The sequence below is a fragment of the Oncorhynchus kisutch genome, linkage group LG3 (assembly GCF_002021735.2).
Source record: "Oncorhynchus kisutch isolate 150728-3 linkage group LG3, Okis_V2, whole genome shotgun sequence".
NCBI lineage: Eukaryota > Metazoa > Chordata > Actinopteri > Salmoniformes > Salmonidae > Oncorhynchus > Oncorhynchus kisutch.
The window spans coordinates 54,581,714-54,595,370 of NC_034176.2; the positions used below are offsets into that span (position 1 = coordinate 54,581,714).

The window sequence follows — 13,657 nt, forward strand, 5'->3', positions numbered from 1 at the left end:
TTTAAAATTGAGCCGTCATCTGTTTTTCTGATACTCTAACCGGATTCATTTTAAGTTGTCAATCCGCATGGTTCCAGATTTGAAATAATTTTTTTGCAGTTTACCTTACACCGACAGATATTTTGCCACACAACAGATCAGCTATAGATCATATGCAGGTTGTTCACCTGTGTAGAGAGCAGAATTTAAAATATTTTGGCCTAGACAAAGTATTTGACCCTCTCATCAAAGATATGAAAGCTCTAAGAGAGTAGCATTAAGATAGGTGATGGGCGAGTTCTAAAAAGGTACTTTTACAAGACAATTTATGATTTCATTGCATTGGGGGTTTCTGGAGAACTTTCAGTAAGAACATTCATTTCTGTCACTACTGTTATATTGATAGAATAACGTCCAGAACTTACCACACTTGTGTTGCATAGCAAGAACCGTACATTCATATCAAACCCATTTGCAGGGTTTAGCTGCAACAGATTCGGTGTGTGGTGTCAAAAATCGACTCGCCTCTCAATCTGCTAGCCGACTTCCATGCTTGCCAGCCTGGCCTGCCACCATGTCTAGGGCATGACCTGTTCGAGAGCATCGTTTCCTATGATCTTGCTGTGTTTATTGCTCAGTTGGTTCAGGAGAAACATTTGACTTATCAGGGAAACGATGCCGACGACAAAACCTTCAGACATCTCTCCTCGTAGTGAAAGGCTCAGTGGACATGCAGTGTAAAATTGGTGCTTTCTCAGATTGCTACCTCTCCTCTCACAGCAGGTCAGGTGTCTTATCTTTCTCAGATTGCTACCTCTCCTGTCACAGCAGGTCAGGTAGCTTATCTTTCTCAGATTGCCACCTCTCCTGTCACAGCAGGTCAGGTGGCTTATCTTTCTCAGATTGCTACCTCTCCTGTCACAGCAGGTCAGGTGGCTTATCTTTCTCAGATTGCTACCTCTCCTGTCACAGCAGGTCAGGTGGCTTATCTTTCTCAGATTGCTACCTCTCCTGTCACAGCAGGTCAGGTGGCTTATCTTTCTCAGATTGCTACCTCTCCTGTCACAGCAGGTCAGGTGGCTTATCTTTCTCAGATAGCCACCTCTCCTGTCACAGCAGGTCAGGTAGCTTATCTTCTCATTGATGAGTACATCCCCTTTAGGAGAGAGTTTTTTTCCTGACCATGCCCTGAAACCAAAACATCACTCCCTATGTCCCTTTCCAGAGCTCGTTTCCCACTTTGGTCCACTTATTCGCCTTTGGACTTTAAAGCAATGTGCCAGAAAGTTCCGCAACTTTAAAAACCGGTGTAAAACACTTGTAGAGTGACACCAGCTTCTCCAGACCTACTTAAGTGCATGCGACCTGTGACCACAATGTATATAAGTAGAAAAGAGGACTGAGTTCTACGTGAATGACAACAATGACAAAATGAAGGAATCTGTTGCCAGTTTCGATTTAGAGTCAAAGGCTACAAATCAAGTGACCGTTAAGGGTACTTTGTTCAAAAAGGGCATGTTTGTTTTGCTTGGGAAAGATGAAGATCTACATGTTGGCAGGATTAAGCTGATCATAGTGAACCAAGATTATGTTTATTTTGTCTCAGAGAAACACATATTTGTGCAATTAAGGGATATCGGTGTCTATTGCTTATTAGGAGCAACCCAAGAGCACTATGCTTACATTAAGCAAGAGGATTTGCTGGATTATTATCCTCTACCAGATTATTACATATGTGGCATGCCAGTAATCATTCTTCATCACTCCTTTGCAGAAACTTTCTAAGAAGAGAGATGACTCTAATCAGACCTGAACCATAGAGGATGACTGAGGGGAGATGACGGTATGGTATGCATTTTTAAGATGGGCTGCTTGGTGGTTTAATATTGGTGCTGGAATTAGGTGAATATCAGTGACGATTTCTCCTATCTATTTTGTAGAACAATGAATTTACAGGAAATCTAAGAAGCAATTCTGTCATCTCTTCCGGGGTCTCCCTTATGAAACATTGCTCCACTACTGGAGGGTATACAAGGGCTTGGTGTGGAGAGCGAGAATGATCTGCAGTTTGTGATAGAAGACAAACTTGCAAACATCCTCCGACCAATTCAGTGCAGAAGACTGATGAGCGTCTGGAAAATTGAAGGTAAAGTACATGCAGTATAAAGAGATGGTAGACCTCAACTGTCACTCACTCGCTCCCATTGTGCTGGCTGGCGCATAGGGCATCAACAAGGGTCTTCCACTGTTGTCTGTCCTGGGAAGTCTTCTCTATTGTGCCCCATTTAAGATGATGTTGCTGGAGCTCTGCCTCTACTGTTATACACCATGGTGTTTTAGATTGTCTTCAAGTGTGCAGGGAAGTGCCACTCTGGTAGAGGAGGTTCCATTTCCTGATCCACCTCCAGCGCCTTTGCTTGATCATTGACATGCCATCCTGTTTTGCCAGTTTGATGAGGTCTTGATTAGATATGATCTTAGACCAGTAGATGTAATATGTATTTTCCAAAGAAGGTTGTATGAAAGGCAGATCATTTATTTTGGTTGTGTTTGGTCACCCTCCAGTATTCTGAACCATATAGAACAGTTAGTACACAGGACAGTTAGTACACAGGACAATTAGTACACAGGACAGTTAGTACACAGGACAGATAGTACACAGGACAGATAGTACACAGGACAGTTAGTACACAGGACAGTTAGTACACAGGACAGTTAGTACACAGGACAGTTAGTACACAGAACAGTTAGTACACAGGACAGTTAGTACACAGGACAGTTAGTACACAGGACAGTTAGTACACAGTTTTGTTTTGGTCTTTGACTTGTATTGTCCTGCTTTCTATATTCTATTGAGCCACATAATAGACCTCAGACATGTCAATTAAAAGGTGTTCTGATAAAGTCGCTGGTTGTACAAATTTATGTAAAAATAATAATTATATTGCAGCAATCTAGTCGCTAATTTTAACATTCAGTTACTATCGGGCAAAACACAACCTAAAACACAACTAAATGCAAATGCATCCAACAAGTTTGTAGAGTCACAAGCTTGATGTAGTAATTGTGTGAAAGACATATGAGACCACATACTCAACTTTAGACTACTTTAATACCCTATATGTGAATTTGTCAAAATACTTATGATATCTTTAAAGAGCGGCACTAGGTACATAAAGTGCTTTCATTTATAAATGGTAAAACAATACCCTCAAGTAAAAGGTGACATTCTGTACTGTTGGCTCATATGAAACATTTCATCTTAAAGTGTAGAAGCCAGAAATTATAATAGCTTCACCTTCCATATACATACTGATATGTTGGACTAATGATGACTGCTACTGATCTTACATTGTCAGAATTTTTTTATTTATTTGTTCCTTTGTGTACTTTGCTCTTCCAGAACCCGGATTAATTGAATCACACTCAGAACCTGGCCCCTCCTCTTTTCCCAAGCACTCCAAGCACCTCAAACATGTTGCCTTTAACCCCACTCCTCAGTAGACCACGCCCTACTAATTGTAGAGTCAACAGGGACAGGATACCAGCTGGAATCCGTACAGCAGTGGTACAAGACACAAGACCATCAGCAGGAGACAGAAGAGTGATAGTAAGATTGGCCGTTGATCAAATGCGCCGGCATAATCTTAATCTGTCCAGAGCAATATGTCACAATGTTGTAAGGAGTATCACTCGAGAGAACCCCAGAAGTTTTACTGATGTCTACCAGGATGGAGAGGCCACTTCTAAACTAGAGTTGAACATGTAAACCGGGATAACTGCCGAGGCGGCGAAAAGAGAGAAACTCTCATACTGTTAATCGGCAGAAGGAAGAAACACGTAAAGAGCCCTAGTGGACCAGTACGGATGCATTAGGTGCAGCCTGAAGGCCTCCCCCCAACGGAAACAGAGGAGACCTTGAAAGACCCGAAGAGAGAGATGGCACAAGAAGGGATGGGAGGAGATACAGTTGAAGTCAGAGGTTTACATACACTTTAGCCAAAGACATTTAAACTCTGTTCTCCACAATTCCTGACATTTAATCCTAGTAAAAATTCCCTGTCTTAGGTCAGTTAGGGTCACCACTTTATTTTAAGAATGTGAAATGTCAGAATGATAGTAGAGAGAAGGATTTATTTCAGCTTGTATTTCTTTTATCACATTCCCAGTGGGTCAGAAGTTTACATACAGTCAATTTATATTTGGTAGCATTGCCTTTAAATTGTTTGACTTGGGTCAAACTTTTCGGGTAGCCTTCAACAAGCTTCCCACAATAAGTTGGGTAAATTTTGGCCCATTCCTCCTGACAGAGTTGGTGTAACTGAGTCAGGTTTGTAGGCCACCTTGCTCGCAATGGCTTTTTCAGTTCTGCCCACAAATGTTCAATAGGATTGGGGTCAGGGCTTTGTGATGGCCACTCCAATTCCTTGACTTTGTTGTCCTTAAGCCATTTTGCTACAACTTTGGAAGTATGCTTGGACCTAGCTTTAACTTCCTGACTGATGTCTTGAGGTGTTGCTTCAATATATCCACATATTTTTCCTACCTCAAGATGCCATCTATTTTGTGAAGTGCATCAGTCCCTCCTGCAGCAAAGCACCCCCACAACATGATACTGCCACCCCTGTGCTTCACGGTTGGGATGGTATTCTTCGGCTTGCAAGCCTCCCCCTTTCATCCAAACATAACGATTATCATTATGGTTTTTTTATGGCGGTTTTGGAGCAGTGGCTTCTTCCTTGCTGAGCGGCCTTTCAGGTTATGTCGATATAGGACCCGTTTTACTGTGGATATAGATACTTTTGTACGTGTTTCCTCCAGCTTCTTCACAAGGTCCTTTGCTGTTGTTCTGGGATTGATTTGCACTTTTCGCATCGAAGTACATTCATCTTTAAGAGACAGAACGTGTCTCCTTCCTGAGCGGTATGACGGCTGCGTGGTCCCATGGTGTTTATACTTGCGTACTATTGTTTGTACAGATGAACATGGTACCTTCAGGCGTTTGGAAATTGCTCCCAAGGATGAACCAGACTTGTGGAGGTCTACCATTTTTTGGGTCTGATTTCTTTTGATTTTCCCATGATGACAAGCAGAGGCACTGAGTTTGAAGATAGGCCTTAAAACATATCCATATGTACACCTCCAATTGACTCAAATTATGTCAATTAGCCTATCGGAAACTTCTAGAGCCATGACATAATTTTCTGGAATTGTTTAGAGGCACAGTCAACTTAGAGTATGTAAACTTCTGACCCACTGGAATTGTGATACAGTGAATTATAAGTGAAATAATCTATCTGTAAACAATTGTTGAAACAATTACTTGTGTCATGCACAATGTAGATGTCTTAACCGACTAGCCCAAACTATAGTTTGTTAACAAGAAATTTGTGGAGTGGTTGGAAAACGAGTTGTAATGACTTCAACATAAGTGTATGTAAACTTCCGACTTCAACTGTACTTGAGAAGACATACATACTACAGTGGCCCTACCTGAATAGGAACCCTCCACCTTCCATATCAGATGTCATGGAAGGATAGCCATTTCTGTTCTCACAGAAGGGCCTATACTCCCACTTCCATCTCTTAATCGACATTCCCTAGCTGATGAAGCTGCCGGAGGCCAATGAGATGAGAAGCCAGACAATCCTAAAGTTCTGTCAAGTCAACAAAACCAAACCAGGGGTTCAAGAAGACTTGTCTGCCTTTCAAGAAAATGAGAACACTAACAAGGCCATCTGCATCATGCTCGTCATTCTGGATTACTTTAAAGAACCTAAGGAGGGCATCTTCCTTCAGGCTGATGTAAGTTCCCACTCACTCAAACACACACACACACACACACAAACACACACACACACACACATACCACTGAGTTGTAATATACTGTAGTTTACTGTATTATTTTCTAGCCATCTGCCACAGCCGCTGACATCCAAAGATCTGTTCCCTTACTCTGAACACCTCTGTTGATTGTACAAGGTACTGTATAGACCTCCTTTCATTACAGTCGTTAAAGTTTGCTCTGTAAAGGAAGTCAGGTCGTGGGATTGAGCATGTGATTGTGTTGGGCACTAACTATTTTGGGGGGAGGGGAGAGGCGGGGGGTCCTATGATGGGGTGGTTGCTGGAAAAAGGTATATATTGAAAAGATGATCCCCTAACATTATGTTGATCTACAGTATTTCAGGATAGACGTTGACGAAACCCACAGCCTGGATGCTGTCCATTGAAGGACAGGTGGTGATGGGGCCACATACCAACTTTGTGAACGGGATGGCTCCACTCTTCACAAGCTACTATAACTTCAATGTGCAGTATCTGGAGGAGGCCTCATGCACACTTGAGTTCGTTCAAAGGTAATCGAGAACTCAAGCCAACTCATTTAGGTCTGGCTTACACAGGCAGGTCAGCTCTTCTGCCAATTATTGGGCAAATGATAAGAATTGGACTGCCTGTGTAAATGCCTTATATGTAGCTGTAGGCAGCATGCTGGGACACCTATTCACTAACTTGCAGATAGTGGAGTTTAGTACTGTGATTCAGAAGTTGGCTGGGTTTGTAAAGCAGTGTACCCTGGGTGTATGGTGGTAATATGTGATGTATGGTTTAGGGGAATTATGGTTGTTGCTCCACTTTGCTCTCTGATAGGCCACACAGACATTATTTTCATATATTAATTACACCTACCCAGGCCTCTTAAAACTACGACCTCTACCTAGAGGCTGTTTCTGATGGTGCCTCTGATGAAGGCACATAACACACATGGTTTGTTTACTTGGAAAAGTTACAGCTATTCAATTGTTCTCTCTCTCTCTCTCTCTTTTTCTCTCTGTTTTAATGTTTTTAGAGGCTTCCTGGGCATCAACCCACAGGAAGGCTCCAAGGCGGCTTTTAGGAAGGTGATGAGCCGAAAGTCTGGAAAAGTTGTGGGGGAAAAAACGTGGCACAATTAATCCACGTGTTAACCCTTTTGAAGAAGACGATACTGTGAAGCAATGGGAATGTAGTCACGGAAAAGTTGGTGCCGGAGCTGTCAGGAACAGTTCCGGCACCACATTTGTTTAACGACCATAGTTCCTGTTCCTCTATTGGGTTTGTTACTGAGTTATAACGTTTCATCCCCCCCCTCTCATTTTGTCTGTCATAGTTGAAGTGTACATATGATGAAAATTACAGGCCTCTCTCATATTTTTAAGTGGGAGAACTTGCACAATTGGTGGCTGACTAAATACTTTTTCCCCCCACTAAATACTTTTTCCCCCACTGTAGCTCTCCCTCGCCCTCCAATTGGAAAATCTGACCATAACTCTGTCCTCCTGATTCCTACTTACAAGCAAAAACTAAATCAGGAAGTACCAGTGACTCGCTCAATATGAAAGTGGTCAGATGACGCAGATGGTAAGCTACAGGACTATTTTCTAGGACAGACTGGAAAATGTTCCGGCATTCTTCCGATGGAATTGAGTACACCACATCAGTCAATGGATTCATCAATAAGTGTATCGATAACATCGTCCCCACAGTGGCAGTATGTACAGTTGAAGTCGGAAGTTTACATACACTTAGGTTGGAGTCATTAAAACTCGTTTTTCAACCACTCCACAAATGTCTTGTTAACAAACTATAGTTTTGGCAGGTTGGTTAGGACATCTACTTTGTGCAAGACACAAGTAGTTTTCCCAACAAATGTTTACAGACAGATTATTTCACTTATAATTCACTGTATCACAATTCCAGTGGGTCAGAAGTTTACATAAACTAAGTTGACTGTGCCTTTAAACAGCTTGGAAAATTCCAGAAAATTATGTCATGGCTTTAGAAGTTTCTGATAGGCTAATTGACATCATTTGAGTCCATTGGAGGTGTACCTGTGGATGTATTTCAAGGCCTACCTTCAAACCCAGTGCCTCTTTGCTTGACACTGAATCTAAAGAAATCAGCCAAGACCTCAGAAAATAAATTGTACACCTCCACAAGTCTGGTTCATCCTTGGGAGAAATTTCACCTGAAGGTACCGGGTTCATCTGTACAAACAATAGTACGCAAGTATAAACACCATGGGACCATGCAGCCGTCATACCGCTCAGGAAGGAGACGCGTTCTGTTTCCTAGAGATTAACGTACTTTGGTGCGAAAAGTGCAAATCAACCACATAACAACAGTAAAGTACCTTGTGAAGATGCTGGAGGAAACAGGTACAAAAGTATCTATATCCACAGTAAAACGGGTCCTATATTGACATAACCCGAAAGGCCGCTCAGCAAGAAGGAAGCCACTGCTCCTGAAACGCCATAAAAAAGCCAGACTATGGTTTGCAACTGCACATGGGGACAAAGATCGTACTTTTTGGAGAAATGTCCTCTGGTCTGATGAAACAAAAACAGAACTGTCTGGCCATAATGACCATTGTTATGTTTGGAGGAAAAGGGGGGAGGCTTGCAAGCCGAAGAGCACCATCCCAACAGTGAAGCACGGGGTTGGCAGCATCATGTTGTGGGAATGCTTTTCTGCAGGAGGGACTGATGCATTTCACAAAATAGATGGCATCATGAGGTAGGAAAAATATGTGGATATATTGAAGCAACATCTCAAGACATCAGTCAGAAAGTTAAAGCTTGGTCACAAATGGGTCTTCGAAATGTACAATGACCCCAAGCATACTTCCAAAGTTGTGGCAAAATGGCATAAGGACAACAAAGTCAAGGTATTGGAGTGGCCATCACAAAGCCCTGACCTCAATCGCATAGAAACATTTGTGGGCAGAACTGAAAAAGCGTGTGTGAGCAAGAAGGCCTAGAAACCTGACTCAGTTACACCACCTCTGTCAGGAGGAATGGGCCAAAATGTACCCAACTTATTGTGGGAAGCTTGTGGAAGGCTACCCGAAACATTTGACCCAAGTTAAACAATTTAAAGGCAATGCTACCAAATACTAATTGAGTGTATGTAAACTTCTGACCCATAAAGTGGTGATCCTAACTGACCTAAAACAGGGAATTTTTACTAGGATTAAATGTCAGGAATTGTGAATAGCTGAGTTTAAATGTATTTGGCTAAGGTGTATGTAAACTTCCCGACTTCAACTGACAACATCTGCATAGAGCTAAAGGGTAGAGCTGCCGCTTTCAAGGAGTGGGATTCTAACCTGGAAGCTTATAAGAAATCCCGCTACGCCCTCCAACGAACCATCAAACAGGACTAAGATTGAATCGTACTACACCAGCTCCGACGCTCGTCGGATGTGGCAGGGCTTGCAAACTATTACGGGCTGCAAAGGGAAGTAGAGCCGCGAGCTGCCCAGTGACACGAACCTACCAGACGAGCTAAATGACTTCTATGCTCGCTTCGAAGCAAGCAACACTGAAGCATGCATGAGAGCATCAGCTGTTCCCGAACGACTGTGTGATCACGCTCTCCGTAGCTGATGTGAGTAAGACCTTTAACCAGGTCAACATTCACAAGGCTGCAGGGCTTCTATCCACAAGCTATAAGACTCCTGAACAGCTGACTACCCGGACGATTTGCATTGTCGTCATTGTCGGTAGCTGCTGCTCTTCTCTGTTTATTATCTATGCATAGTAACTTTACCTCTACCTACATGTGCATACTACCTCGACTAACCTGTGCCCTTGCACTGGTACCCCCTGTATATAGCCTCACTACTGTTATTTTATTGTTGCTCTTTAATTATTATTATGTTTATTATAGTAAATACTTTCTTAACACTTATTTTTTACTTAAAACTGCATTGGTGGTTCAGGGATTGTAAGTAAGCATTTCACTGTAAGGTCTACACCTGTTGTATTTGATTCTACCTTCCAAAAATACCTCATATTTTGTGACAACTGACGTCACGTCAAGTGTCGAACTTAGCTTGGAACTGTGACACTCATTGATCTACAAGTAATTTTACGTGCCAAAAAACCCCAGGTAATATCAGTAGCCTCATCAAACTGTGCGCAGCTTCACACGCTGACCAACGAGAGGAATAGGTAGGCCTATTCCTGATCTTGCACATATGCACGTCATCTTCAGCATTCAAATCTTTGTAAAATTGCTTGCGCAATATTAGGCTTTATTCATTGAGTGGCAACCTATGTAATTTGCTTGGTTATTTATTGTTATCAAATGCAATGTTGATAATGGTGTTTTTACTGGAAAAAAAGTAGCCTAGGCTACTGCCGGAGACCCCTCTCATCTGGCTATACCTGCTGATTGGGGCTTCAATTCTATTTAATTTGATTGTTCAGGTTAACCATCAGCCATAGTTTTGGTAGTTTTACCTCAGTACTGCATTACCATATGTTCACAGAATGTTGTGAAGTGTGTCAAAAATCTGCATTAGTATTTCAATGCACACACACTCACAGGAATTAGATAGTTAATACACCTTTGTCACATGTTTATAATGGATGTTATATTTGTTATTCAGCTTAACACTGTCTCGATCTCTTTCGAATTGCATCATTGTTTACAGTCTTCTAAAAGTTTAGTTTAGAGATACTAATGAAAAAATACACGTTTTCAACAAGATGGTAAAAGATGTGTAAATTTCGTTTTTTTTCATTTTCATTTTCATTTTCACAGAACAATAACATATTCAGTGGTGAAATTCATCTACAAATCTAAATATATCTATACTCTACGAGAATAAAAAACAGCTCAATAGATTAGCAGCTTTAATTCTCTTTTTTGATTGCAGACCTTTTCTTTCTTTCCATTCATGTTAACTGTGTCAATGTTACACATTTAACTTTTACATTTTTGTGTGTTTTTCTCTCAATTCTATTTATGGGGTTGATCACCTTTAATATTGCAGATAGATTGTAGCTTCCATCAATGTAATTGTCTGCATCATTTCCAATCCCCCATATATTTTTTGTCTATATATATAGAAACCGAAAGGCAGAGAACACTCATGTCACCGTTTTATACAGACATCTGATCAACAGAGAGGGATATATATATATATATATATACGAGAGAGAGAAAGAGAGAGAGAGAGACCCACTTGAGCTCATACAGAAACACCTCCACACACACTGTGTAAAATAAGCTGTACATTTCAATGAAACACGGTGAAGCCCCAAAATTGCCCTCCCTAGAAGCCTGTGTTTCAGACATAAGGAAGTGGATGGCGGCAAATGTTTTACTTTTAAACTCGGACAAAACAGAGATGCTAGTTCTAGGTCCCAAGAAACAAAGAGATCTTCTGTTGGATCTGACAATTAATCTTGATGGTTGTACAGTCGTCCAAAATAAAACTGTAAAGAACCTCTGCGTTACTGTGGACCCTGATCTCTCTTTTGATGAACATTTCAAGACTGTTTCAAGGACAGCTTTTTTCCATCTACGTAACATCGCAAAAATCAGAAAATTTCTGTCTAAATTGATGCAACATTTTTATCCATGCTTTTGTCACTTCTAGATTAGACTGCTGCAATGCTCTACTTTCCGGCTACCTGGATAAAGCACGAAATAAACTTCAGTTAGCACTAAACACGGCTGCTAGAATCCTGACTAGAACCAAAAAATTTGATCATATTACTCCAGTGCTAGCCTCCCTATACTGGCTTCCTATTAAGGCAAGGGCTGATTTCAAGGTTTTACTGCTAACCTAGAAAGCATTACATGGGCTTCCTCCTAATTATCTTTACCATAAACCTACACGTACGCTACGGTCACAAGACGCAGGCCCCCTTATTGTCCATAGAATTTCTAAGCAAACAGCTGGAGGCAGGGCTTTCTCCTATAGAGCTCCATTTTTATGGAATGGTCTGCCTATCCATGTGTGAGGCGCAGACTCGGTCTTGACCTTTAAGTCTTTATTGAAGACTCATCTCTTCGGTAGGTCCTATGATTGAGTGTAGTCTGGCCCAGGGGTGTGAAGTTGAACGGAAAGTCACTGGAGCGACGAACCACCCTTGCTGGCCGGTTCATCTCTCTCCACTGGGATTCTCTGCCTCTAACCCTATTAAGGTGGCTGAGTCATTGGCTTACTGGTGCTCTTCCATGCCATCCCTAGGAGGGGTGCGTCACTTGAGTGGGTTGAGTCTCTGACGTGATCTTCCTGTCCGTGTTGTCGCCCCCCCCTCGGGTTCATGCCGTGGGGGAGATCTTTGTGGGCTATACTCGGCCTTGTCTCAGGGTAGTAAGATGGTGGTTGAAGGTATCCCTCTAGTGGTGATGTGCTTTGGCAAAGTGGGTGGGGTTATATCCTGCCTGGTTGGCAGTCGGATGGGGCCACAGTGTCTCACAAACCCTCCTGTCTCAGACTTCAGTAATTATGCTGCAATGGTTTGTGTCGGTGTCACGCTCGTTGCTGGAAGGATCGGACCAAGGTGCAGCGTGATAGGTGTACATCTTACTTTATTCAATGAACACAGAGAAAAAAAAACTGACCTGTTCACCGGACATGCTACCTTGTCCCGGACCTGCTGTTTTTAACCCTTTCTCTTTTACCACACCTGCTATCTCTAACTCAGAATGATCGGCTATGAAAAGCCAACTGACATTTACTGACCTGCTGACCTGTTGCACCCTCTACAACCACTGTGATTATACCTGGCACAGCCAGATGAGGACTGACCACCCCTCACAGCCTGGTTCCTCTCTAGGTTTCTTCTTAGGTTCTGGCCTTTCTGGGGAGTTTTTCCCAGCCACCGTGCTTCTACACCTGCATTGCTTGCTGTTTGGGGTTTTAGGCTGGGTTTCTGTATAGCACTTTGTGACATCGGCTGATTTAAAAAAGGGCCTTATAAATACATTTGATTGATTGATTCTCTTTGGTATTTATGTCTGAGAGGGACTGCTTGCACTTCTCTTTGTGTGGGATGGCTGAACAGAGGTGGGAGTGGGGGGTAAGCTCTAGGTTTGACAGTGTTTTGACTTTCACATGGAGAGAACATTCAAGGGGGCAAATGCCACACAGAGCTTAGTTAATTAAGATATTCCTGACGCTCATAGATGCACACAAACACGCACAGTTACAACAGTGGTCAACTTGGTACAAAGTCCACTATACATTTCACGCTATCCACATAGGAATGTGTTACTATCGTCTGCGGGAGCCTGGAAGCAGTTGCAAAGTTAGAAAGGAGCACTCCTCAAATATAGAGACACAGCAGCAGTAGAGCCTTTGCAGAGCTTCACAGGTATGCCTACAATATGTCTCTAGTTCAACTTGATAGCTTTAAGCATGTGTTAAACATATATGGCTGTGTGTGTGTGTCGACCTCCTCAGAGCAAACACATATCACACGTGCACAATCGCTCCTGCAGACAGCCTACACAGTACAGTGCAAACTGCCCACTCTGATACTTTCCCGTGCAACCTCATCAGTTTGGTAATTAAAAACAGGCACCACGTGGAAGTGATTTGTCTAAGGGGAAACTCAATGTAGGTGGGCACTAGTCTAATGTTCCCTTCAGCCAAATTAATAGAGACAGCGTGTGTAGGGTCTAATACGCCTAAAACCCTGCCCTGTAAACAAGGAACATTCCCAGAACATTAGCTAAGATTCCATTTAAGTATTATCTGTTTGATCTAACAGGATGATAACATCCCCCCCCCCCAAAAAAAATGTTTTAAGTTTGAAATGAAATATCCTTGGAATGTTCTCCTAACGTTCATTAAAATGTTGTGCTCAACATCTGTAACTATGACCACAGAACA

General features: G+C 42.2%; 1 pseudogene; it reads left to right on the forward strand.

Annotated features, from left to right (window-relative positions):
- LOC116360794 (uncharacterized) overlaps positions 1 to 13,657 on the forward strand; it is a 138,275-nt pseudogene that overhangs the window by 85,899 nt on the left and 38,719 nt on the right.